Here is a 26,330-nt window from a genome sequence, read left to right as displayed (position 1 = left end):
TGTGATCTCAGTTACGATGGATGGGCTCAATTACAACTCACTCTGTGCCAATTCTGTGCATTTCACAAGAGTGACTAGCTCCTCCACACTCTCTGGAACCAGAGGTTTAAAAAACCTAACATACAACAAAGGGCTGTGAGCCTCCCAGCTCAAAATGAAGAGAGAGTCCTGAACCCTCTTCCCTCCTTGCAATCTTTGCCCCTATTTTCCTATTCTGTACCTATGTTCACCAGTTGCTTGACCCATGGGGATCATCCTCAATTCCCAGACCTTATTTTGGATGAGCTTCACACCTTCTATTGTTCTTGTCTGGCAACTACCCTTAGACTCCCTCTGCTTTAGAAGCCATAGACTACCTACCTTGTCCAAGCCTGCCATTGACCCTTCAGCCAACACCCTCAGTGGATCTGCCTATGCCTCACCAACCCAAGGAAGGACTTGGGCTATTATACCTTCCACCTTCTCAAATCCAGACTAATCCATTATGGATGACCCCTACAGGCACTGAGGTTAAGGTCATGTGTTGAGGTCACGCACTGAAGGAGAGAACAAGCCACAATGGAGAACATCCTAGCCCTGGGTTGAGGTAATCTGGCTTCCACCCTACATCTACCCAACACTCAAGGGTATGTGACCAAGTGACTTGAGTAAGCCCAAACTTTACATCTTAGCACACAAAGCCCTTTTCCACGGGATTCCTGACAAATTCCCTGGCTTCATCTCCTATGACTACCACCATCACTCACTTCCATCCAGCCCCAGTGGTAATTCCTCACACCTTCCATCTGTGGAAAGCTGAGAGACTACTTTTGTGCTCTCGGAAGGTGAAATTTTCGCCCTATCAACAATACAAGAAAGAATAAGTGTGGGTAACTGAGTGGGGTTAGAAGACATGGTGAGTGGGCAGGGGGCAGAAAGCAAAACAAAGCAAGTAATAGTGGGTATAAGGTCATGAAAGTTAGGACAGCTCATGACTAAGAATCTCATGATCACGTAACTTAATGGAAAGGCTCCTTTGCTGGAACTGGTAAAACCTGTGAATCAAGGTTTCAAGGTTTCTTTTAGCACAATCATCCAGTTGCTGATTTTCGGTAACAACTTCATTTGTGTGGCTTTGGAAGTCTATGCTTAGAGCTCTATGGTACCTTCTGTAAGTAAAGTGATCTCCGGAATAAGAGCTTAAGAACAGGGTTTTGGACACTTATCACCAGAATCTTAGAAAAATGCATTTTAACCAAAAGTTAAACGGCCTTTAAGGGCAGCGTACAATCAACTGTTGTGGTTCAAAGTATACGTGTGGGGGGTGGGGTGTATGCTCAAAAGAGGGAGAGATTCTGTGTTGAGGAAGAGAGGAGATGTATATATCATCCAGCAATTAACAAATATTGACAGGTCTAATAATAGTTTATCCTCAGCTAATCCTATGATTTGCTCCCATAATACTATAGCTAATCACGTAGAGGCTTGAACTTCTACCAAGCTTGCCTCAGCACCCAATTCCCTGCTAGGCTGGGACCCCAAGTAAACACTGAACTGACATTTCTCTGTTTTAAAGATACTGACACAGCTGTGGGTGCTTTGCCTGTGTTTTATCAATTGGGTTATTAATGCCAGCATCTTGTTCTTGCCATGAATTTCACATAAAATATGGAACAGATTGCTTTTGCGTACAACCTTAAAAAAAAAAATCGAAGCCCTCCTCCCCCCCCAAAAAAATCTGTGTAAATGTTAAACCATTTTAAATTGGAAATATTCTACTACATCTTTCCCAACAAATAATTGTGAAAACTGCTCATTTCTGTAATATATTTACAAGGTTTATAAAATTTGCAACGGGTATTTTTTTAACAAGACTAGACTTTTCCCTATTTTAACAGTTTTTGCTTCCTACAATTTTCTATAGCAGAAGAAACAATGAGAAAAACCTACCTTTATGTTCTTCCTATTAAACTGTAATTTATGAGCAATGAAGACTCTAATTTTCACCCAAGTTATCTGCATAATAACTAGCAAAGTGACATGATTTGGATGATTTTGGCCTCAAGTGATAAAAATACTTGACTGTCCAAATTACCAAGACTTCATCATTCCACTTAATAAAAAATCCAGAAACAGGGATCCTCCACAGTTGGTCTCTTCAAGGTTTCAACACCATCATCACGAACTCAAAATCTTTCCATATTCCTGCGCTGTCACTCTGGGCTTCTCACCCATCCTCAGCGGGCCCACCCCTGATTATAAGCTGACTGCAATAGTTCCAGGAGTCAAGTAGACATGGCAATAACTAGGAGGGTGTCTTATCCAAGGGATCTCTTCTCACCATTGAGGAAACTGTCCTAGAGTCCTGCACTGATTTTCCCCTGACTTACCATTGGCCACAATACTTAATCACATGACCATGCTTAACCCAATCACAGGCAAAATAAATGAAATCACTATTTTCCTGAAACTTATGGCAATGTGGAGGAGGGTAGATATTTAAACCACAGCAGATGTCTAGAGGTACCTGGGTGGCTCAGTGGATTGGGCGTCTGACTTTGGCTCAGGCCATGATCTCATGCACTGGACTCTGTGAGTTGATGGTGTAGAGCTTGCTTGGGATTCTCTCTCCTTCTCTCTGCCCCTCCCCCACTCACTCCTACTCTCTCTCTCTCTCTCTCTCAAAACAAGTAAACTTTAAAAAAAAAGAAAGGAAGAAAAAGAATAGGGACACCTAGGTGGCTCAGTCAGTTAAGCATCTGACCTTGGCTCAGATCATCTCACGGTTTATAGGTTTGAGCCCCATGTTAGACTCTGTGCTGACAGCTCAGAGCATGAAGCCTGCTTCACATTCTGTGTCTCCCTCTCTCTCTGCCCCTCCCCTGCTCATACTTTCTTTCTCAAAATTAAACATTAGAAACAAATTTAAAAATAAAATTAAGAATTAAAAAAAATAAACAACAAAAGATTTCTATCACAGAGCTGGAAAGAGGAATGGCAGTTGGGGAAGACAACAAGAATCATCTACAAATGCAAAAGCACAAGTTTCTGCAATATGGGCATTTAGTATATTCATTTTTCATTCATTTAACAAATGTTTCCAGGGGCTCGCTATATACCATGCCCTATCCTAAGTAGCAGGAGGGCACCATAGTAAGAAAAAAAATACACACAAGTCCCTGCTTTCCTGGACCAAATGATCTACTGGGCATTTCTTGATTGTCCCCGTTTTGTATAGTCATGAAGCTGGAAGGAACCACAGAGAACAAATATCCCAACCTTCTTGTTTTAGAGGTGAAAGAAGAGAAGCCCAGAGTGACTAAGTCATTTGCTGGACCAAGGATGCATCTGACTTTGGATTACAGGCTACTTGTATTTTCTAAGGTACCAATTATGTTGGGTGCAAAAGCTTTTTGTATGTGTAAATACCACTTGCCATGTTAATCCAAAATAGGATTTATGATAAATTAAATCACTTCAGAGGAAACAGTTTCCTTTGTGAAATGATTCCCACAGGATTCATTTAGCGGATGTCTATGTGCCATTAAAATAAAATTTAACTTATAAAATTAGTTCATAATCTTTTCTGGAGATGACCTCTTTGCAAAATTCAAATTTCTTCCTCTTGTATCCTACCCCAAACCCCATCATACCATCCTCTCCAGCTCTGGGAAATGCTAGTCAGCCCCTGTGGGTGGTAAAGGACCCTCTAACCTATACCCCTCAAAGGTCATTTGGAGCCTTCCAGGTACTCTGAGGGGCGGGTCCTCTGTGTACCACTTCCTCCTCTATTCTGCACAGTGGCAGTTAAGACATACCTACACCTACAAACTCAGGCCACGTTCTCTGGGACCCATATTAAAAAAGGTCTCCTGCAAAGATTCAGAACCACCCAGGGTCTTGGCCTGGTCTGGACATGACCTGTAATGAACTCTAATGAAAGTGGCCAAGACTCTGCTCAGAAACGTTGCTTCTGTTCTTTATGTTGAATCGTTAGCTCTGATTCCCCCTTCGTGTATTTATTGAGACAGAATCCCACAGGGACACAAGTGTGCAAGGATATTCACTGCCACATTACTTGTCGAAGGCAAAGATCAGAAAGAATCTTAATGCCCCTCAAACCACCATAGCATAGGCCTGAACATCCTTGACTGATAAAAGGAGGTTTTGACTGATAAAATGGAGGTATCTCTATGAATGGATATGGAATGGCCACCAGGAAACTTTAACAGGAAACGGTGAGTGCAGGAAATTAGGTATAGCATGGAGCCTGTTTTTAAGTAAATATTCAAAGAAACAGGAGTATGTAATTGAATATGCATGGAATGCCTCTAGAACAAGGATGATTTTGGACTGTGGCCCAAAGGCCAAATCCAGCCCACCATCTGTTTCGGTATGTCGTGCATTGGTTTATATACCTTTTAGTAGTGAAAAAAAACAAAACAAGAGAATATAATTTCATGAAAATGACATGAAATTCAAATTTCAGTGTCCACAAATAAGCCTTATGGGAACACAGACACGCCCTCTGTATTGTCTGTGGCTGATTGTAGACTACAACAATACGGCTGAATGGTGGTAGAAAAGCAATTGCCCACAAAGAGTACAGTATTCATGGATTAGCCCTTAACTCCTGCTTCGAAGAATAATTATAGCTTCCTCTTGGGAAAGGTACTGGGATGTAAAGGCAAGGACAGGAAGAAATGGTTTTACTCTCTACAATTCCGTACATTTCTTAATTTTATGTAGTGAACAAGCATGACCTAATTCAAGAAAATAAATGATTTTATTAATAATTTTCCTAAGCTATTTAACCAATAACCCAGTAAGTTTTTGCAATTGTCTGCACTTGATCAACATCATCTCTTCATTGAGGCATTCTGTCACTGGCCCAATGACTCCCCAGGATGGTCCATGTGAGTGTCAGGGAGACTAGGGAACTGGAGATATACAGTTTTATTACTGGATATGTGCGAGATGTGACCTGTACTATTTTACTACTCTATTTAAAATAACCACTTCGGGGTGCCTGGGTGACTCAGTTGGTTAAGCATCTGACTTCAGCTCAGGTCATGATCTCACGGTGAGTTCAAGCCCCTTATCAGGCTCTGTGCTGACGGTTCGGAGCCTGGAGCCTGCTTCAGATTCTGTGTCTGCCTCTCTCTCTGCCCCTCCCCTGCTCATGCTCTCTCTGCCTCTCTTTCTCTCTCAAAAATAAACAAACATTAAAAAAAAATTTAAAAATCAAACTCTGCTATGAGGGGAAAAGAAAGGAAGAAACGTTCAATTTCCTTTTTTCTCATGGAGTATACGGAAAGCGGTTTTCTGTTTCATGCAATGTCACAGTACTTCATGATCCCTTTCTCTGGAGCTACACTGAAAAAAGTACATTAAAATCTTGCCAGTGATTGGCCAGACCAGGCTACACAGGCACAGAGGTAACTCCCATCTCCACTGACAGAGGAAGAGAAGGCATTCAAGAACCCAGAAATGACCCATCTGGGTATCTCTGAACCGTAAGTGGGTCTGGAAATTCAGAAGAAACCCCAGGAAGGTCCCCTGTAGAGTGTCAATAGAAGAAATAGTGAGGGCTGTTAACATGCCCTATATTGTTTCTCAGGTGAGCTTTTGTTTTTTTAAAGAATATTCCAGGGGTGCTGGGTGGCTTAGTCTGGTAAGCAACCAACTCTTGATCTCAGCTCAGGTCATGATGTCACTGTTCATGAGATTGAGCCCTGCATAGGGCTCTGCCCTGACAGCACAGAGCCTGCTTGGGATTCTCTCTCTCTGTCTCTGTCCCTTCCCACTCAAGCTGTCTCTATTTCTCAAAATAAGTAAATTTAAAAGAAAAATAATATTCTAAAATAAAGGTTTGAACTTGTCTATGAATGCTGGGGATAGCGCTCCTCAAATGAGTCTAGGCTACATCCAGGGTTAGGAACTCTTACTGTGAAAGCACATCTTGAAAATTAATGTTAGTATAATTCCAAAAAAATTACAATGAGAAAATTATCATAATCAATTATCTGAAAGCAACTTTCATGAGAAAAGTATGTGACCTCATACCGAGAAAATAAAGAAGCTTAAGGAAGGCTTGAATGAGTATAGAGCCCTAGCTTCCATGACTCAGTATTTAAAAGATGCCAATTTGTTTCTTCAAACAAAAACCCACAGAATGTTTTCAACCTGACTCAGTGATTCTATATTAATAGGAAAGAATAACTGAGCTGAAATACCAAAAATAATTGTGGAAGATGTGACATTAGAAGATTCTGGAAAGACAGCCCATGAACACAACCTGCCTTCCCTACATACACTACCGCACACCCAGCTTCACCTCACTTTTCCAGGGTCTTGCACCAGTCCAGGCAGCAGATAGGTAAACTGACTCTAGTGGTGTGCTTTAAACCTCTGAGCCAGGTGGGAGCCTGGGGGGGCAAGGAGCAGTGGAATGTAATCCTAGGGCAAGGATCCAAAGGAGTCAGCTTTTGGGGAGAGCTTGACCCACAGAGATCCCTGGACCCCACGGGGGAAACTGACACTGGCCAACCTGAGTGTTCCAGACACTGGCCGGTCTCCAAAGGCTACAGAGACCTGAGGAGGAGCTCAATAGGTAGGCCAACAGTTCCCTGCACCTGTCCCTGAGAGAGCCAGCGGAGAGACTCTCCTCCACCCCTCCCCCCACCCCCGTGCCTTGATAGGGAGCTGATAGCTTCCTGCTGCAGCCTTGCCAGCTTTCGGGGCGAGATTGGCACACCCTCCATCGCCCCCACCACCCCATCCATCTCCAGTCAGGCGTCCCAGCAGCTGAACCCCACTAAGCAGCACAGACAAAAAAAAAAAAAAAACACTAAAAAAGCACAGCAGCCTGAAAGACAAAAAATAAACAAGGCCCTGGTGGAATAAAGCTGATTGGAGACAGAGGGCAACCTTTTAAAAAAACTTCAAAGAGTAAGGCCAACGCTAACCAGACCACTTAAAGAGATTCGTGTTCAGCACGTGATGGAAGACTTCCCAGGAACACATGCTTTCATTTCTTAAAATATCAGCAGATGAATTTAAGGAGATCATCAACTGTGGATACTCACCTCCAGGGGCCAGGAAGATCAAAAGGATAAAGTGAGTAGAACCAGAAGCAAAAATACGAAGATCTAGTAATCCTGTGGGAAAAGGAAAGAGGCTTGTACGAGAGATCCAGCAAACTCGCATGTGGATAGTAGAGTTCTGGAAGAAAAAGAAGGAAAAAGAAACAGGAAACAAAAAAACTTCCCTGAAAACAAGAAAGTTTCAGATTGAGAGAATCTAATGAATTGAGGCAAAATCACTGGAAGAAGAGAAGCATGTATTCATAGTCTGGGAAAACTCCCAAACTCCCAGGGCAAAGAGAAAATCTTAGAAACATCCAGGTAGAAAGCACAGTTTTCTTGAAAGTACAGAAAATACCTACGTGCTTGAAAAATCTTTATCCTGGCACCGTTGAAAATGGAAAATGCAAAGAAAAAGCAAAACAGGAAGAAAAAATTACACATTTCCATGCAGAGAGGTAGAACTAAGAAAGTGATCATGTTATGTGAAATTTTATACAGCCATTAACAACAATCATTAAAGTGGCTGAAGGAGGTCACAGGCCTCCAATTATATATTAAATAAGTCCCGGGGATGTAATAGACAGCATGCTGACTACAGTGAATGATACTCTATTACAGATTTCAAAGTTGCTAAGGGAGTAGATCTTAAAATTTCTCATCACAAGAAAAAAAACTTTGTTATTGTATGTGGTAATGGACAATGAATAGACGTACCACGACAATCTCACAATCTATACAAAGATCGAGTTAATTCTCTCCCAGTTGGGAAAAAAAAATGTCAAACAGATACTATAGTCACATGGCAAAGAACAGATAAAACGCAAGGTGGCCCATTATAAAATAGACGATTATGATAGTCTGTGTGTGATATGATTAAAAACTTCTTAAATGCACAGGAAGAGATCAAAGGAACTAAAAGAGGATGGTCGGTGGGTTGAAGTAATTAATAGGAGGACGGGTTCTTTCTCTGTTTCATAAACTTTTTACAACAGCTTCTGAAGCGATAGTCCTGTGAAATTGTTTTTTTTTTTTTCAAGAAGTTACATTTTTAGTAAGTAACATGAAAAAAATCATGGTCATCACCCATAGATGCTGAAGCACATTTCACAAACAGCACAAGCCTGGCAGCCAGACCAGATGATTTAGGGCTCCAGGATCGATATGCCGGTATTAATCTTTAAGACTGTTAGTTCCAGGGGCAAGAGTTTTCCCTACAACTTGTGGGGGGTTAAAATAATTTCCGTGTTGGGGCGCCTGGGTGGCGCAGTCGGTTAAGCGTCCGACTTCAGCCAGGTCACAATCTCGCGGTCCGTGAGTTCGAGCCCCGCGTCGGGCTCTGGGCTGATGGCTCGGAGCCTGGAGCCTGTTTCCGATTCTGTGTCTCCCTCTCTCTCTGCCACTCCCCCGTTCATGCTCTGTCTCTCTCTGTCCCAAAAATAAATAAAAACGTTGAAAAAAAAAATTAAAAAAAAAAATAATTTTCGTGTTATATGGAATAGAAGAGGCCTTGTTGCCCTGATTTGCCTTGATTGGAGCAGAGGTACACCCAAGTCTGAAGGAAACCTCCCGTCCCTCTTTGAAGGCATTCCCTCCGCCCGCTTGTCCAGCGGGCACTGATTCCGATCAGGTTCCTCCAACTATCTGGGGTGACAAAGACAAAGGCAGCGTGACAGCTGGGAGCTGGCCGGAAAGTAGCGGACTTTATTGTTGCCAGAAGGCAATGTCAGACAAAGTCATTCCATTACTGTGATAAAGTGAGACAAAAATAAACCCACTCTGTAACCATGTCTGAGCACAAAAACAAGGTGTGAACACCACCAAAATAACAAATTATCTCTCCCTCTCGGCTGGGAAGGGGGACTGTCCCTGCTTGCCAAGGCTGGTTTTAGCCATGTTCCGTTTCCCGTGCATTCCACATAAAAACGAAGACACCCCTAGACTGGCTCCCAAACTCCCGATGAGCACACGACCCAGAGCGAAACCCCTGCTTCCTTGGCCACTCCCCAAAATCACCTCACATAAGCTCATGTCCTGAAACGTCAACCTTCTGGTATCTTCCAGATGAGACGCTCAACAGTTGTCGTGAAGAAGACTGTGGCCTCCCTCGATCAAACAAATCAAAAACCCCAACTCAGTTCCACTCCAGGTACGTTCCTGGTACTGTTTGGCTTTAGGGCACTGACAAATGGGGTAGCATCTTTTTTCCAGGGTTGGGTCAAGTTTAGGGCAAGCGATCAAAATTGACCGGGCAACCCAGAAGGTGCACAAAAAGTGAATTCCACGCTCATTGTTACCCGCCATTTGGCCAAGGTCGCTTGAAAGGAACAATACCGTTGTGTGCTTGAGGCATACCTAACTCCCCTCTTTCTCGAAAGCCTGGGACAGGACACCTTTCTCTCAGCTCCAGGAACCTGGCAAAGAGCTCTGTGCCTGAATCCCACTGCTCGGCATCCCTAGAACCGACTTAACTTCAGCTTTGATGGAACACCATGGGGGCATTCATGAAGCTTCACTCAGCCACCATCTGGATGTCGAAGACACCAGCCACCACATAAGACAGTTGGATAATTCTCTGGAGAAACGCAGTGTTTTTGGTAAGAGCAGGAACAGGTTTACATGTCCCAAACGATCTGTTTCCTCTGTGTGAGTGGTAGAATTGCACCTTTCCATTTGCACGTTGGTTTCTCGAAAAGCGAGCCAAGCCTGTAGCAAGTCTGCTTTCTGATGGTGGCCCCATTCCTGGCTCCTTCATTGGAGGCTAGAGGTCCAAGACCACAGTGTTGGCAAGATTGATTTTTTTTTTCTTTTTTAGTAATATTCATTTATTTTTGAAAGAGAGGGGAGGGGCAGAGAGAGAGAGAGGAACAGAACCGGAAGCAGGATGCAGGCTCTGAGCTGTCAGCACAGAGCCTGACGTGGGTCTTGAACCCACGAGACGTGGGTCATGAACCGCGAGATCATGACCTGAGCCAAAGTCGGATGCTTAACCGACTGAGCCACCCAGCCACCCCAAGACTGGCCATTTTCTGGTCCTGCTGACACTGTGTTCCACAGACACCACACTGTCTGCCTGAGAGGGCCAACTCTCTCTTCTCCATTCTCATCCCTGAGCAGAGGAAGTTTGAGGTTGTGCTAAGACACCCTCTCGAGGTCTGTTATTGTGAATGCATTTATTGAGTTCTGGGAGAGTAAGGCTTTGGTTAGTCTATTCCTGCAAGAAAACCAACAAGCTTTCTGCTTGATCCCAACAACCCCGGGCTGGCCTGTGTGATGTGGGGCCTCCCTGCCGCTCTAGTCTGAGCTGGAGGTTGTGTCTAGCACCTGAATGGACGTCACAGAAAACAGCAGGCTCTCTATGGAAACACCATCATTTCTGGCAACATCGCCAAACCACCGCCCACTATGTGAATGGGGAGGAAATGTCACATCCTTTTAAAAAGGTTGAATTACTTCCAGTGTGGTCTCGTTCAAACACCAAATCCTCCATTCGGGGAAAAAAAAAAAAACCATAGAGCCCATGACATTTTCTCTGCTACCTACTGAACATCCTCTTTCCAATAACAACTCCTGACATAATTTAATCACTTCAATAACAGGTCTGTTAGATGAGCAAGAAAATTCTCTTCTTGCCTCGGTTATAATCCCTTCGGGTTGGTTTCTACCTTCTGTGCAACCCCAGCGACACGAGGCTGCACAAACAAGCAGACGGCCATCCCTGAAGATTATACCCATTCTCTGCGTGGTTGACTGAGGTCGCCCTCCATTTTCATTCCGTAGATCTTTTTCTTGAGATATAATCATTAAATGGGTAAAGATGGGCCTCAGATCCAACTTGAAAAGGCTTCAACTGGAAAAATGGAGACTAATTAGAAGTTTTTGAATAAGAGGTGGACAATAAGAAAATTCTGAAGGTTAGAATTCAAGGTTAGAATTCTGCAGCATTCAAGGCAGAAAAGACTAGAGAAGGGCCAAAGAGGAGGAGTCCGGGCTATGTGGCACTTGCAGCACCCCAAACCTGAGGTGAGACTTCAAGTTCTTGACCTCCCCAAAGCTGTGTGAAAACAGTGGACCACAGGAACAAGGAGGAATCTTCAGAAATACCCAGTTAAGGCCAAAAAAAAAAAAAAAAAAAAAAAAGCCAGCCTAGGAGGGTAGTATGACAAGGATGTTAGGACAAGGGATCAGATGAACACTAGGACTTTGAAGGTGGACTCTGTGTCCCCGCGTCATGCCAGACCCTGTCCACACGTCCTTCTAGAAGGAACAGCAGCACACACGACAGGGGAATGTACAAACAACTCGTGGGCGAGAAGACACCTCCAAGAGAAGCCCGGGACCTCCGAGCCCCTATGTGATCTACTCTCTGCCCGACTAGCCTGCCAGCCTGTCCTCGTTTGGATACTGATGGGGTGAACAACCTTGATTGCTGCTGGGGTTCAGACTACTCAGCATCACCAGCTGGCTCCCTCCCCCGATGGGGTGGTGCTGATTTAGTGAGATTATCCCTGTTGGTGGGAACAAACTGCCCAAGTCTGAAGAAATCAAAGCCAAAGGCCTCAGAGAAGAATGGATGAAGTCAGGACATACAAGTCCCTTGGCCTACGTTCTCCTCCACCCCTAACAAATCACTATCTTGCCTTTGGGAAGATGGTGTTTTTTAAGGTCCACAGCGTGAGGCCAGAACTGGCATCGGAGGAGGGAAAGGCAAAGGGAGGTGGGCGGGTGGGCACAGGAAGGGTGTGCTCAAATTCTGGTCCTGTCGTTTACCGGCTGCGACCGTGGCTGTCCCTGAACTTCTGAGATTCAGTTTCCTCCTCTGTGATAAATCAGGGTCATGATGCTTCCTTTGCACATTGTAGAGAAGAAAACATCTGACAATTATCTCAACATGGGGAATGCTTAAGAAAGGAAGGGGGCGCCTGGGTGGCTCAGTTGGTTAAGCAACAGACTCTTGATTCAGCTCAGGTCAAGATCTCGCAGATCGTGGGTTCAAGTCCCGCAACGGACTCTGCTGACAGTGTGGAGCCTGCTTGGGATTCTCTCTCTCCCTCTCTCTCTACCCCTCCCCTGCTCTCTTTCTCACTCTCAAAAAAGAAACTAAAAATTTTTTTTAATTGTAGCTTAAAAAACAAAAAAAGACAGCTATTTCTGTCATTAAGAGAGTGACATTTCCTGACTGTATTCTTTGCACCAAGCAGTGGCCCCGTATTGTTGACATAAATTACCTCACTTACTCCACATATTTGCCTTATGCAGGAGTTACTGCCATCCCGGTTCTGAGAGGCATGATTATTAGCCCAAGGTCACTTGGCTGGTAAGGAGTGGCCCCAGCTGTCACCCCCAGATCAACTTCTCTCTGGGGGTGCTTCCAGTGGACCACAGGTTTAGCCAGGTTTCAATGGGCTGGGCCAGGACATTTGGCAGGAATGTTGCTATTTCCCTGGACTCTCACAGCATCCTGTTAACTAGCTGGTCCTGGAGCTGTCACTCTGGAGATGCCTGGGCCACCGTACCCCTTCAGTGGCACCTTGAAGAGGCTTGGATACACATGCGCATGAGGTTCTGTTCTCCTTACCTCCTGTCTACCAAAATTCTACTTTTAAGTCATTCCACGGACCACAACTCCTTCCCCTTGGACTGGTGCACGATCAGTCCTGATACCTCAAGCTATGCCTTTGTCCTGCACAGACACACACACCCACACACACGTGCGCGCACAGGGAAGGAGTGGATCAAGTTCTGTGTGCGTATGTGAATGTCCGCAGCTTAACTTGTTCCCTTTATTTAAATTTTTTTTTCCAACGTTTATTTATTTTGGGGACAGAGAGAGACAGAGAATGAACGGGGGAGGGGCAGAGAGAGAGGGAGACACAGAATCGGAAACAGGCTCCAGGCTCTGAGCCATCAGCCCAGAGCCCGACGCGGGGCCCGAACTCACGGACCGCGAGATCGTGACCTGGCTGAAGTCGGACGCTTAACCGACTGCGCCACCCAGGCGCCCCTAACTTGTTCCCTTTAGACACCAGATTCGTGACCTACATTTCGGGATCCTTCCCCAGAGCGAGGAGGCCCCCTCACCCCTCATGATGCCTTTGCATAACTGATGTGCATCTTTGTGACTTGCTACCAGAATGGTCCTCCTGTGTTCTTCTCAGTAGCAGGCAACTATTCATTTTCTACATAGAAATTTATCTAGTTTTTCTGACTTTCAAAATCCACTGAAACCCTGCACCTTTATATATATATATATATATATATATATATATATATATAGAGAGAGAGAGAGAGAGAGAGAGAGAGAGAGAGAGAGAGAATATATATTGCATAATATATAATATATATATTTATGTACTTATATTTGTACTTATTTATATTTCTAAATATTTATGTTTGTGTGTGTGTGTGTGTGTATATATATATATACATATATATATATGTGCATGTATTTTAAAACTTAGATACTCAATTTACAATGAGTATCCAACTCTTGTGGTGATCTCACAGTTCGTGAGACTGAGCCCCACACTGGGCTCTGCACTGACGGTGTGGAGCCTACTTGGGATTCTCTCTCTGCCCCTCCACCACTTGCACACTCCCAACGCTCTCTCCCTCAAAAGAAACTTAAAAGAAAATAGTGCTTGAGACAGTTTTATGTCCTATGTATCTTTCCGTAATGAAAAAAAAAAAAGTCAAACAAAACAAAACAAATGGTGAGGATGAGTTTTATCGCAACTCAACCATTCCAAGCCTCAGTTGCCCCCGCAGTTTCATGGGGACAGTAACACCTTCCTCAGAATATTGCTGTGATAATGAAGCTCTGTCACCGAGAATGCACCCAGCCCCACGTGTGGCACACGGTGAAATTCAGCCCATGTCATTCCCTTCCCTTGTCCACCACCGATATCTTTCTTCATTTACTCCTCAGGCCCAGCTCAAGGGGTCAGAGAACGTGGGCCCTAAATGCGAAGCGTGCCTGCTATTTGCAAGTGGTAGGACACTGCAAATCTCCGGCATTGCATACGTGCCAATCAATATTTATCCAACTAAATTAGATTGAACAGGTAAACCACAAGGGAACGGTAGAAGACAGCTGGTGTCCTATTCTGAGGTGGTTCCATGGGTCATGGACTCAATCCACAGGAGACAGGAACAATATTTGTTGTTGGTGAGGCAACTCTGTGGTTCCCTTGATCTCATTCCCGATTTAGACTATTTTTTTAAAAGCTGCCTTTTTATGTGCAGTTTTACTATCTCGAACAACTGGAACCCATGGAAATGAGCGTTTGGGGAACCATCTATAATAAAGGACATGACAGTAATAGGTGCAAGAAGCAAATTCACAGGGCATCAGCTACTTAATCCCCAGTTGGGGATGTACACCGAAATCTGACAAACGAAAATAGGCATTAATTGCATCCACCTTTCATTTTTAAGGTTGCAAAGCGTCTATATGGGAATGATCATCATAATTAGGTCATTTTGGTTATACCGCTTTTAAATTCAGAGCAAGGAGCATAAAATGTTATGCCACAAGTTTACAACTTCTCACCGTATACAGGCATTGCATTTCCCGCTCTGTTCGGTTAAGGGAAGAGGAGAGTGAGTGGAAACAGGAGAGGAAGGAATAGAGCCGAGGAGGGGAGAGGAAGCACAGAGGATTCCCAGGCTTTGAGCTTAGGACGCGTGGCCCCATCCATCTCACCTAGTTCCCAGCTTGGGGATTTAAAGGAAAAGCCCGAGCAACCACCAGTAAATAAAAAGCTACTTTTTCTTGGTCATTGTTCTTTGTCGCAAGGGCCACGCACCTACCCCATCCGGAGGGTAGAAGTCAGTACTCCGTATTAGCCAAATCTAACCCCCATTCCTTACAGGGCACATCTCAGAGCCTGGTGGAAAAGCTGGGGCCCAGGGTCCAGTAGTCAAGGGTCTCCTCCTGGCCCAGTCTTCTAATGGCTCTGTGCCTTCTTTTTTCCATGGGGACTTCAAGCACGCCTCACGGGGTGCTTGAGAGGCTCAAGTGAGAAAAACTTTCCAAGTGTTTTGACAAGTATGAGACCTCAGTCACCTGTGCTAAGAGTCCCTTCTTTCCAAGAAGCACCGAGTCTAAGCGCTTACCACAAAGCACACAGTCCGGGGGCTCCTTCTGGGTCAAGCATCTATCCTGATCCTGACGTCCTTCTTCCAAGGGTAGAATGTCACATCTGGAACCCAGTGATTTCAGTCTGTGTTCAGATTATTTGGCTCACAGCAAAACATTAGCTGTTTGTTTTATCTTCAACCACAAACATAAAACAGGACTGGTCTGTGCCTGCTTAGTCCAAAATGTATGAACCAAGGATCCCTGCCTTCTGGACTCTTACACGTGGCAAGGATTCACCCATGATGGTATCATGTTCCCAACTATGTAACGAGACCTCCGACAGCTGACTCGTCAGCATTAACTATACCCTGGGGTGGACCAGTAGTCATACCACTGAAACATTTTCTTGGATTCACAGCTATTTCAACAACCCATGTTGCCTCGTCTTTCCTGGTAATGCCTAAACTGCTACTTTCTGTGTTGTTGCACAGTACTTTATGGGGTTACATGCACAGACACACATCCCACTTTTCTACAAAGGGACATTGATACACATCGGTTCAGCTGAACAGAGTTTCCTAACAGGATGGACCCAGCTTGCAGCAGCCTCCACAAAGAACTCCTGTACGAGGTGAAAAGGCGGAACAACAGGGGGCTCCGAATTGGACAGAAACTAGCTTTTGTTCTATACTGGACACCGACGGGCCGTGTCTTATCTCTATTTCCAAACCACCATCCAATTTGGGCAATGTTAGCTCTTTTTATCAGATGAGGAAATACAAGACATCAAGGTTAGGCAACTTCAAGCCAGTTGGTCACAGGGTCGGAAAGTGGAAGTCAAATAGAAAGATTTGATCGATCGCAAAGCCATTTGTCAAGATAGGAGTACAGAGGCATCCTTTGTTGTGTGTTTAACCACAACAGCAAAAACAGCCAACACACCTACCTGCATCCCTAAGTCACAGGTTTGCCTGTCCACCCCGTCTGTCTGTCAGCTTCCGCAGAAACAGTGAATTCTAAGCCTTCACACCTTCCCTTATGTCCTACCACCTCCAAAGTTCTTGAAAATAGAACACACTGAACATCTCGTCGTCTACTCTTTCTTTCTTGGAAACGGGCAGGGACTCCTCCTTGGGCGCAATGACCCAGCAGTATGTGCCATTCATAGCATTCAAAAAGTGGAGAAGTAGAGAAGTGAGCATTGAGATTTTATCATGAAATGGTGTTACTGAACATCATTTAAGGAGCCGTGGCTGGGAGATGGAGGCTGGGGGTGGGGGGGGGGGCATGAGTTGAAAGGATAATGCATATAAGCTTTTATAAAGGACTCATCCATATTGTCATGAAATAGCTTTAAAACAGCGTGGATGGGGGGATGGGGTAAATGGGGTGATGGGCATTAAGGAGGACACTTGTGATGAGCACTGGGTGTTCTATGCAAGTGATGAATCACTAAACTCTATTCCTGAAACTAACACTACACGCCATGTGTTTTTTATAAAGGCATAAATAAAATAAATATTTATTTTGAGAGGGAGGGGAGGGACAAAAAGAGGGGAAAGAGAATCCCAAGCAGCCTCCATGCTGTGTGTTTTTTTTTTTTAATCAAGGCATAAACAAAGTAAGTGTTTATTTATTTATTTTGAGAGAGAGTTGGGGAAGGGCACAGGGTGAGGGAAAGGGATAATCCCAAGCAGGCTCCACACTGTCGGCACAGAGCCCGATGTGGGGCTTGATCTCATCAACTGCAAAATCGTGACCTGAGCCAAAATCAAGAGCTGGACGCTTAACCGACTGAGCCACCCAGGTGCCATGCTATACTATATGTTAACTTACTTGAATTTAGGTAAAATCTTGAAATAATGTAAAATGACTTAAAACTGGGAGGCTGCCAGTGTCCAGAAAACTATTCGAAAAACGTGAAAAGAAAAAGGTCATGGATGATGGGAGTGAACAGAGCATTCCCAACACCAGCTTAGTCCCGGAAACTCCTCCGTCCCACTGCTGGGCACACCCTCATCTTCCAGCCATGCTTCCCCTATCTAGTTATGAATGAGCATCTACCCCAGAGCTCTTAGAAACGCAGATTCTCAGATTCGCAGATCTGGGTTCAGATCTAAAGAATCCTTGCAAAGCAGGGGTAGAAAGTGGTATTTATTGGACTTTCACATATGTATTATTAGTTGAGTGTAATTCAGATAGTCACTCCAGGAAACAGCTGTTTGGGCAGACACTGGCAAACAAAACAACTTTCTGGAAGAAGAAAGAAGTCCTCTGCAATTGACATCAGGCTTCCTTGCTGTTTGAAATGGTTCTGGGAGATCCGAAGACGTGTTCTGCGGTGACAGCATGAGCTCCTTGGTACAGTTCACCTCTGCTACCAAGTCCCATGAGCCACTTGCTTATTTTTTTTTAACAGCTTTTCTGTGTAAGGAAATGCTAGCAGTTTTGTAGCGTAATATTTCAATTTGTATTCTGGACCGCAAAGGATGCAACGCTCTGCTGACAAAACTATCACATTCCCATGGAGATACTTATATGAAGGCAAAGTGGGATCCCTGCACCAGCTTTCCTCAAAGCTTCTCTCGTCACATACAGGTGCCACAGCTAAAGCTTAAACCCTGGCTAAGATCGGCAATCAAAGGACAGTGAGCAATTTAATGCACTTCCTATTCCCAAAGCCAGGTTTTTGCTTAAGTAAGCAAAGGTTTCTGGCTGGCTCCTCTTTGTGGGATAGTTCTATCAAATAATATTTGCAGAGCGCTTTAGTTTCCAAATCACTTTCCCTTTCAACACGATCTTAGCTAATGAAAGGAATAACCCAGAGAAGTGGGTATTATTGCCTCCATTTAAGCTAAAGGGGCGGAGGCTCAGATGAGCCTACTCAAGGTCACAGAGCTCGGAAATCGACAAACAGGATGTGGAACTAGTCTTGTGCTTTCAAGGGTGATCATGCATTTGTCCCGCCCTCCAGGCCTAAGAAATATTGTTGAATGAGGAAATGAAATGATGGGATGGAAGATCCTCTGTGAGGCAAACAAAATAGCAGAGATTCAACTTAACCTTAGCAAACGTTGTTAAGGTTGCACCAAAGCAGTCATCAGCACTTAAATAATAACTGCACCGGAAATGCATTGCCAAGAAGAAACCTAAGGTGTGAATGTGTGAGTAGGTCTTCTCTCCCTAAGAGATTTGTCAGGAATTTCTCTTCACAGGTGTCACAGAGGTAGAACGATATGGTGATTAAGACTGCAACCAGGAGCACCTGGGTGGCTCAGTTGGTTAAGTGTCCAACTCTGGATGTTCTTAATGTTGGCTCGGGTCACCATCTCACAGCTCATGGGTTTGAGCCCCAGATTGGACTCCACGCCGACAGTGCAGAGCCTTCTTAGGATTCTCTCCCCACCCCCCTGCTCCTTCCCCACCTGTGCTTTTTCTTACTTTCAAAATAAATAAACTTCAAAAAAAAAAAAAAAAAAGACTGCAACCAGATAGCCTGAGTGCGAATCCCAGCTCTGCAATTTGCTAGCTGTGTGACCAAGGGCAAGTGCCTTCTTCGTAACTCAGTTTCTTTATCCACAAAATGGGAATCATCATCATACATACCCTATGGGGTTTGTTGAGGATTTTAAAAATTAGATCTATATAATATATTGTAAATTATACCTGGCTCACAGGAAGTTTTCACGGACTTCTTCTACATTAGTAAAACTATCTGCTCACATGTTATCAAGTCTCAGCTGCCTGGGTGTGGATTACTCACTAAATTTTAGGTCTCGGTTTGGGGCTAGTTTTATACTCTCACACGTCGAGATGTGTGACCCTGACACACAGCTGCCCTCGGGGAGGAAGAAAGGACTTTGCACTTGTAGAATGAGTACTGCATACCAGGTACCAACCACACACTCTACACACGTCATCTTACTTAATTCTCTTACCACCACCACAAAGCAACTACCCTTGTCCATGTTTCACAGATGAGAAAATCCAAGGCTCTGAGATTTCAATAAACCTAACCTGGTAAGCGGAACAGAAAAGGAGACCCCAGTCCTTCTCATTCCCGAGCCCTTACTTTTTCAGACTGTCTCTTGCTCAATACAGATATGAGTGCTCAAACCACAACCACATGCCTTCTCCCAAATCATGCAATAAATCTCAGTTTAGCTCTAGTCCCGGGGCAGCTCTCCATGGCCTGGAGGAGCCACCAGCTAGGAGATTAAATTGCATAGGGACATCAACCATCCAGCCAAGACACCATCGAATCAATACTTTCAGTCAACAGCAAAGGGGTGTCATGTGTTATGACAGGCAACCTACTGCGGATGATAACAGTTCTTGCTGAGATGGTGACGACTGAGTTACCACAGCTCTGACCACAGGGCCAACACTCACTAGCTGCCAGCTGTAAAAGGCCGTGTCGCATAACGTTTAAGAGCATGAACTCGAGGGCTGGTTGTTTGGGTTCAAATCTTGGCCGTGTCACTCACTAGCGGTGGGACTTTGGGCAAGTTACCGAAACTCTCTGTGCCACAGATGTTCATCTGTGAACTGGGGTTAATGAAAGCACCTTTTTAACAGTGAGCTAATATAAAGGAAGCCAGAGAACAGTGCCTAGAACACAGTAACTGCTCTACAACCGGACGTTTTCATCATTACTTCAAGAGAATGGGGAGGTTATCACTGGAGACGAAAACAGTTGAGGACACATGGAGAATGTGCACATACTATGTAATAGTAAATGTACATGCACATATACTATCAATGGAGTTTTCTCATGATGCAACATGCTGGGAGGTGATTTGGCAATATCCAACAGCATTTTAAGTGTTTGTGTCTTTGTGTCTTCTCATTTATCGTTTCCGTGCAAAGAATGTGAATTGTGTCTGTAACTACAGATATACTAGCACAAGTTCGCGTGTATTCGTGCGTTGAGGGCGTCAACTGAGAGTGAGCAAGAACTCTCTTACCCAATAAGGATATTCTAGCAGTGGAAAAATATCAGAAAACTCCCTTAAAAACAGGAACAGAACAAGGACACCCACTATCAATGTTTCTAGTCATCGTCACACTGAAGACCAAGCCACCTGCATTAAGGGGGGGAAAAAATACGGAATGGAAGGAAAGAAAGCTGCCGGAAGTGCATAAGAAATGTCTACACACATCTCACCATCTACAGACAACTTATTATTAATGAAATTAGTACGAGAGCTTAGCAAGGTAGCCGGCTAAAAAAAAAAAAAAAACGTAAAAAAACAATGTGGTTTCCATACAGCAGCCAACAAAAGGAGCGTTTTTAACAAGGCGTATTCGTTATATATTATTCTGTAATGAAGTATTCTAAAACCTAGTGGCTTAAAACAATAAACCTTTTTTTGCCTCTTACCTCTCATGGTATTGAGGGGTAGGAATGTAGGAGTGGCTCAGCTGGATGGTTCTGGCTCAAGGTCTCTAATGAGGTTGCCATCACATGGTAGAAGGCATGTCGTCCCCTGAATGGCCTGACTGCAGCTAGGCGATTCGGTTCCAAGATGGCCACTCATGTGGTTGGAGGCGGCAGGGCTCCACCAGGTCTCAGTTCTCTGCGTTTGGACCTCTCTCTACGACTGCAGGAGTATTCTCATGACATTACAGCTGCATTCTTGCACAGAGAACGATCTGAAAAAGAGCAAGGAGGAAGCCTTCATGCTGTCGTTTCTGAATTTCTTCTGCTTTATTTGTTTTCTTAGTCCGAAGTCTCTCAGTCTGTCTCGCACCTAATAGGAGGAGATTTAAGCTTCACCGTTTAAAGGGAGGCATTTCAAAGAAGGCGTGAACCTATTTTAAAATCACCAGAGGCGGCATACATGATAGCAGAAAAAATCCAAGTCAGGAGTAAATCCAGTGAACGATGTTCAAAACCTTAAGGAGAAAATTTTAAAACTCATTTTACGTTTTTATTTAAATTCCGGTTAGTTAACATAGAGCTCAATATTAGTTTTAGGTGTATAATATAGTGACTCAACACTTCCCTCCAATACCCAGTGCTCATCACCAGTGCCCTCCTTAATCCCCATCACCTGTTTCACCCCTACCCCCCCCCCATCCACCTCCCCTCTGGTAACCATCAGTTTGTTCTCTATAGTTAAGAGTCAGTTTCTTGGTTTGCCTACTTCCCCTTTGCTCCTTTGTTTCCCGAATACCACATATGAGTGAAATCATATAGTATTTGTCTTTCTCTGACTTATTTCACTTAGCATTATACTCTAGCTCCATCCATGCTGTTGCAAATGGCAAATTCCATTCTTTCCTATAGTGGAGTAATATTCCATTGTAGAGATCTATACCACGTCTTCTTTATCCATTCATCAGTCGATGGACACTTGGGCTATTTCCATAGTTTGGCTGCTATAATGCTGCTATAAACATCGGGGTGCACATATCCCTTTAAGTTTGTATTTTTGTATTCTTTGGGTAAGGAGCGCAATTGCTGAACAAGAGGGTGGTTCTATTTTTAATTTTTTGAGGATCCTTCATACTGTTTTCCAGAGTGGCGGCACCAGTTTGCATCCTCACCAACAGTACAAGAGGATTCCCTTTTTTCTTACCTCCTCACCAACACCTTTTGTTTCCTGGGTTAATTTTAGCCATTCTGACAGGTGTGAGGTGATAGGTCACTGTAGTTTTGATTTGCATCTCCCTGATAAGTGATGTTGAGGTGAAAGACATTTTTAAAAACCTGAGTCAATGCAGAGATATAGATTAGCTATTCTAAATAGCAACTCTTTCACAATGACATATCAAATGAATTCATTTCTAATCCAAGCCCCCAATGGTTTTTTTTGTTTTTTTGAACTTGAAAAGTAGATTCTGAAACTCATATGGAAATTCCAAGGCCCAAGAATAGCAAACATGCTCTAGAAAAAGAAAAGTTCAGATTGAAGAACATACCCCACATATATAACAACTATTTATAAAGCTTAATATCAATACCAATTAAAACAGGGGGTCTAGGTGGCTCAGTCGGTTAACTGGCCGACTTTAGCTCAGGTCATGATCTTACAGTTTGTGAGTTCAAGCCCCACGTCGGGCTCTGTGCTGACAGCTCAGAGCCTGGAGCCTGCTTCGGATTCTGTGTCTCCCGCTCTCTCTGCCCCTCCCCAGCTTGCGTGCTCTCTCTAAATAAACTTTACAATCGTCCTAAAGAAAAACAACAACAAAGGATTTGCCCCAGCAACAATAACTGTTATAGTTCTTTTTATTTTTTTGTCACTTTAATATGTAACAATGAAACTGAGTATTTTTCATTCATTATGGTATGTTTCATCTTACTAGAGTGGGAGTTGGCATCCTTTTCATGTGCTTGGTTCAACTGAGGTATCTGCAGCATATATTAATTGGGTATTTCTCATGCTACTTGGTAAATTTTCAATTCCTATTCTTTTCTGTAACTTTTCAATATTGCCTTGGAGCTATGAGCAAATTCAAAGAATATATTTTGGATACGTGTTAAAAAGCAGAGGTAACTCTCTTGATTTATTGATACGATTTTGTTTCTAGAAACACAAGTTTTTTTTACAAAATTGCTAGAATAAGATCATTTGGTAAGATGGCTCAATGTAACATAAATATACAAAGTTCAATAACTTTTTTTCTCTACTAGCAATGAGTACCTAGAAATGGCAACATAGACAGTATCTCATTGACAATGGCTGGTCAAGTGAATAAAGCATTCAGGAAAAATTGAACAAGGTGGGCTTGGAATTTTTGTAAATAAATCTACAAAACCTTACCAAGAATCATAAAACAAGATATATCCAAATGGAAAGACAACCTACTGTAGACAATTCCTTTACATTCATGTTTGGCTAAAAGCAAGATGGCGAGGGGGTGGGGTGGGGAAACGGGTCCTGGTGTAATTGAATAATTCAGAATGCCGCTAAGATTGCACTTCCAGTCACTCGGCAAATTTTTACACAATCCCATATATATATATATATATATATATATATATATATATATATATATAATTATTTATAAAAATAGGAGTGGGAAATAACACAATATGTGTATACAATTACATATGTGTGGCTATATATGCATGTGTACACATACATATGTATATATAGACATACAGAAATGTAACAATTTCTGGATGAAGTTTCATCGTGATGTTAGTAGTTATTTGGGGCTGTAAAATATGAGGTGGATTTTATTTTCTTCTTCGTACATTTCTCTGATTTTTTTGGACATGATCTGGGATCTTTTTAAAGTAATACAATTCACAAGGTAGATTGCTCTGAGTAACTCCAAGTATCAGGATCATGACCAGAGGTTTGGAACACAAGTTCATGTTGGAACATGGACACTGGATAGAAAGATCACAGCAGAACCTTCTCATCCAGAAAAAAAAAAAAGAATGACAAAACCAGTGTGTATTTGGGACCAAATGATGCACCTTTCTACAGTTTACAAATAATCATGAGGAGTCTTTGTCCTTGGTGACACCCTTACCTTCCACCAACCCTGGACTGCCAATCTTGGTCACAGGGGCAAAGTAATGTCTACATGTAAATTCCTAACTTAGCTTTCTGTTCCATGAAACCGAATATAATCATAACCTATGCAAGAAACACAGCCCCTTAAAATGATTTCATTTAGCCATAGTTTGTAATGTTCTCACGTAACAGAAGCTAAAATTGACTTTTGCCAAAATAGTTTTTTAAATCAAGAGTGAACTTACGGGGCCAAGGAAAATCATTACCCTTCTTGAAAGAATAAGCTACTTATTAATCACCAGCCTTTTAGCAGCACCATGCACAGGGTTACATACAAATAGCTGCTCTGTCGATTAAAGTAATTTTTATCTCTTCTCTCTTTTTGGCAATGCCTTGCTAATCAAGTTCCAAACTGACGTTCAGTCCAGAATACTGACTTTTCTCATGGAGTTCACTAAGGTCAGTTGCACTGCCTTAGAATTTCTTCTACATCAATAGAAGAACAATACAGCTGCAAATATATTCACTTAAATCTACTGTTTATGCTTTTCAGTGAGTCTAACTCCCACACACTCATTCATGACCCAAGGTCTAACTCTTCTGTTCTGATTTTGTGAATAACCTTTGCAATGCGGAGACATGATATTCTAGAAAGCTGAGTGGAAAGTACTTACCTGCACTATGTAATTTGGCCTGACTGGTAACTTTGATCTATACCCAAAAAACCAAACCAACAACAAAAACCAGAAACAAAACCGTCTTTGGAGGGCAACTACGCAGGCAATTTTAACAATATAACAGAGTCATTATTAATCATATATAATCCTTTTCCCTGGCCACATTTATTCATCTTTAAGGGTTCCCCGAGAATTGTTCTAGTCCAGAGTTCTTCACGTACCATCTGTTCAGGCACATTCTTTGTATTTTTACTAGGTTTTCACAGATGCCACGTTTCAAACGGGCAAATCACCTCAGGACCATCCACTGGCTCATCTTCACCCCGACTCCAGGGAGCCCCAATCATCACAGTAATACCAGCATGGAGCAGATGTTCCATGGTCTCTGGTTTATTTCCCTCCCTTGGCAGAATTCTCGAACACAAACTTCTCTCTAAATCAAATGCAGGGCTCAGTAGCCTCATTTCTGGTCTTCTGGAGACTTGGTCAGAGAGAGTTTCTCCTCTCAGAGTACTTGGAGGAGAAAGAGACACCCAGAGGCAGAGACCAGGGGACAACACTGGAAACCACAAGAACGGAGATGCGAAGCTGTGTCAAATTATACAAGGCTCAACTTTTTAAAGATCAATGGAGTCTACTCTACCACAGAAAATAGGCAAGGTTCTGGTCTGAGCCAAAGAGAGGATGTTGGTTTTGGAAGTTATGCGAAGTCCAACTGTGACTACACCTCGTCCAACACACAATGAAGGACTGAGACATTTGCTGTGGAATCAGACCAGCCAAAGCAACTCGTCTGCGGTCACCGACCTTAGCTCTCTGTTAAATGTCAGGATCTGATGTTTAAGTTACTCAAAAGCATGCTTTCCAGATGTCTAATTTTCTTGTTTCACATGGACACAAGTCCAAAGTGAAAAACGAGATGCAGTGATGCTAGAGCAATGTCAAGTTAGGGGGAATGAGAACAGGGTTCCAAGGTCAGGCAGGTACCAGCTCAACTGTCTACGGGACGCTGGGTAAGTCACCTGATTTATCAGACACTTCAGTTTCCTTATCTCTAAAGTGAATGGTGGGAGCAGACGACCACTGGGTCCCTCCCAGCTCAGAAGTAGCACAGGGTCTTAGACACAGCATGTTTACACTTTACATTGAATTGGATGGCATCCACTTCCAAAATGGCGGAATAAGCGGCAAGATCAGCTGTGGCAGTGGGGGCAAAGCGAACAAAAAAGAACCATGTTGGGGTGCCTGGGTGGCTCAGTCAGTTAAGAGTCTGACTTAGGCTCAGGTCATGACCTCACAGTTCGTGAGTTTGAGCCCTGTGGTGGGGCTCTGTGCTGGCAGCTCAGAGTCTGGAGCCTACTTCGGATTCTGTGTCTCCTCCTCTTTCTCTGCCCCTCCCATGCTCATGTCTCTCAATAATAAACGTTAAAAAAAAATTAAAAACAAAAAAAGAACCATGTTGGAAGACTGTCTATGTATGTTTAGAGGAAATGAAAAACGAAGATCAGAAATCAAAGGGGAGGTTTTCTAAGGAAGGGACACACCATTAGAGGTCGCACAGAGGACCTGAAAGTGCCCAAGTGGCAGACAGAGGAGTCCCAGATTCCGGACCCGGTTCTACCAGCCACTTTCAGAGCAACATCAGGCAAGAAACCACACTTCTTAGTCACAGGCTCTTCATCTTTAAAAGAGGTAATTAAGAAGGACAGATGAGGGATGCCTGGGTGGCTCAGTCACTTAAGTGGCCGACTTCAGCTCAGGTCACGATCTCATGGTTTGTGAGTTCGAGCCCCATATTGGTCTCCATGTGGACAGCTCAGAGCCTGGAGTCTGCTTCTGATTCTGTGTCTCCCTCTCTCTCTCTGCCCCTCCCCTGCTTGCATGCGCAAGCACTTTCTCTCTCTCTCTAAAATGAACATCAAAAAAAACTTTTTTTAAAGGATGGATGGGCTTACAGAAGGGGGAGCACCCCCCACCACCAGATGAAGCCTGATTACAGGACATTGGCAACAAAAGTGTTTTGTTACAAGCA

At 43.5% G+C, this 26,330-nt stretch overlaps 1 long non-coding RNA gene across 1 annotated transcript in view; it reads right to left on the bottom strand.

The window, feature by feature from the left end:
* The window catches only part of LOC123381480, a 155,694-nt gene that overhangs the window by 70,495 nt on the left and 58,869 nt on the right, over positions 1–26,330 (bottom strand). Inside the window, exon 2 of the long non-coding RNA XR_006588506.1 lies at positions 20,531–20,802. This is a non-coding gene — a long non-coding RNA (uncharacterized LOC123381480). The remainder of the gene's footprint in view (positions 1–20,530; positions 20,803–26,330) is intronic.

This window comes from Felis catus, chromosome D4, assembly GCF_018350175.1.
Source record: "Felis catus isolate Fca126 chromosome D4, F.catus_Fca126_mat1.0, whole genome shotgun sequence".
Classification (NCBI taxonomy): Eukaryota; Metazoa; Chordata; class Mammalia; order Carnivora; family Felidae; genus Felis; species Felis catus.
Note: the sequence above shows the minus strand (reverse complement) of the source record. Positions and strands in the feature narration are given on the sequence as shown.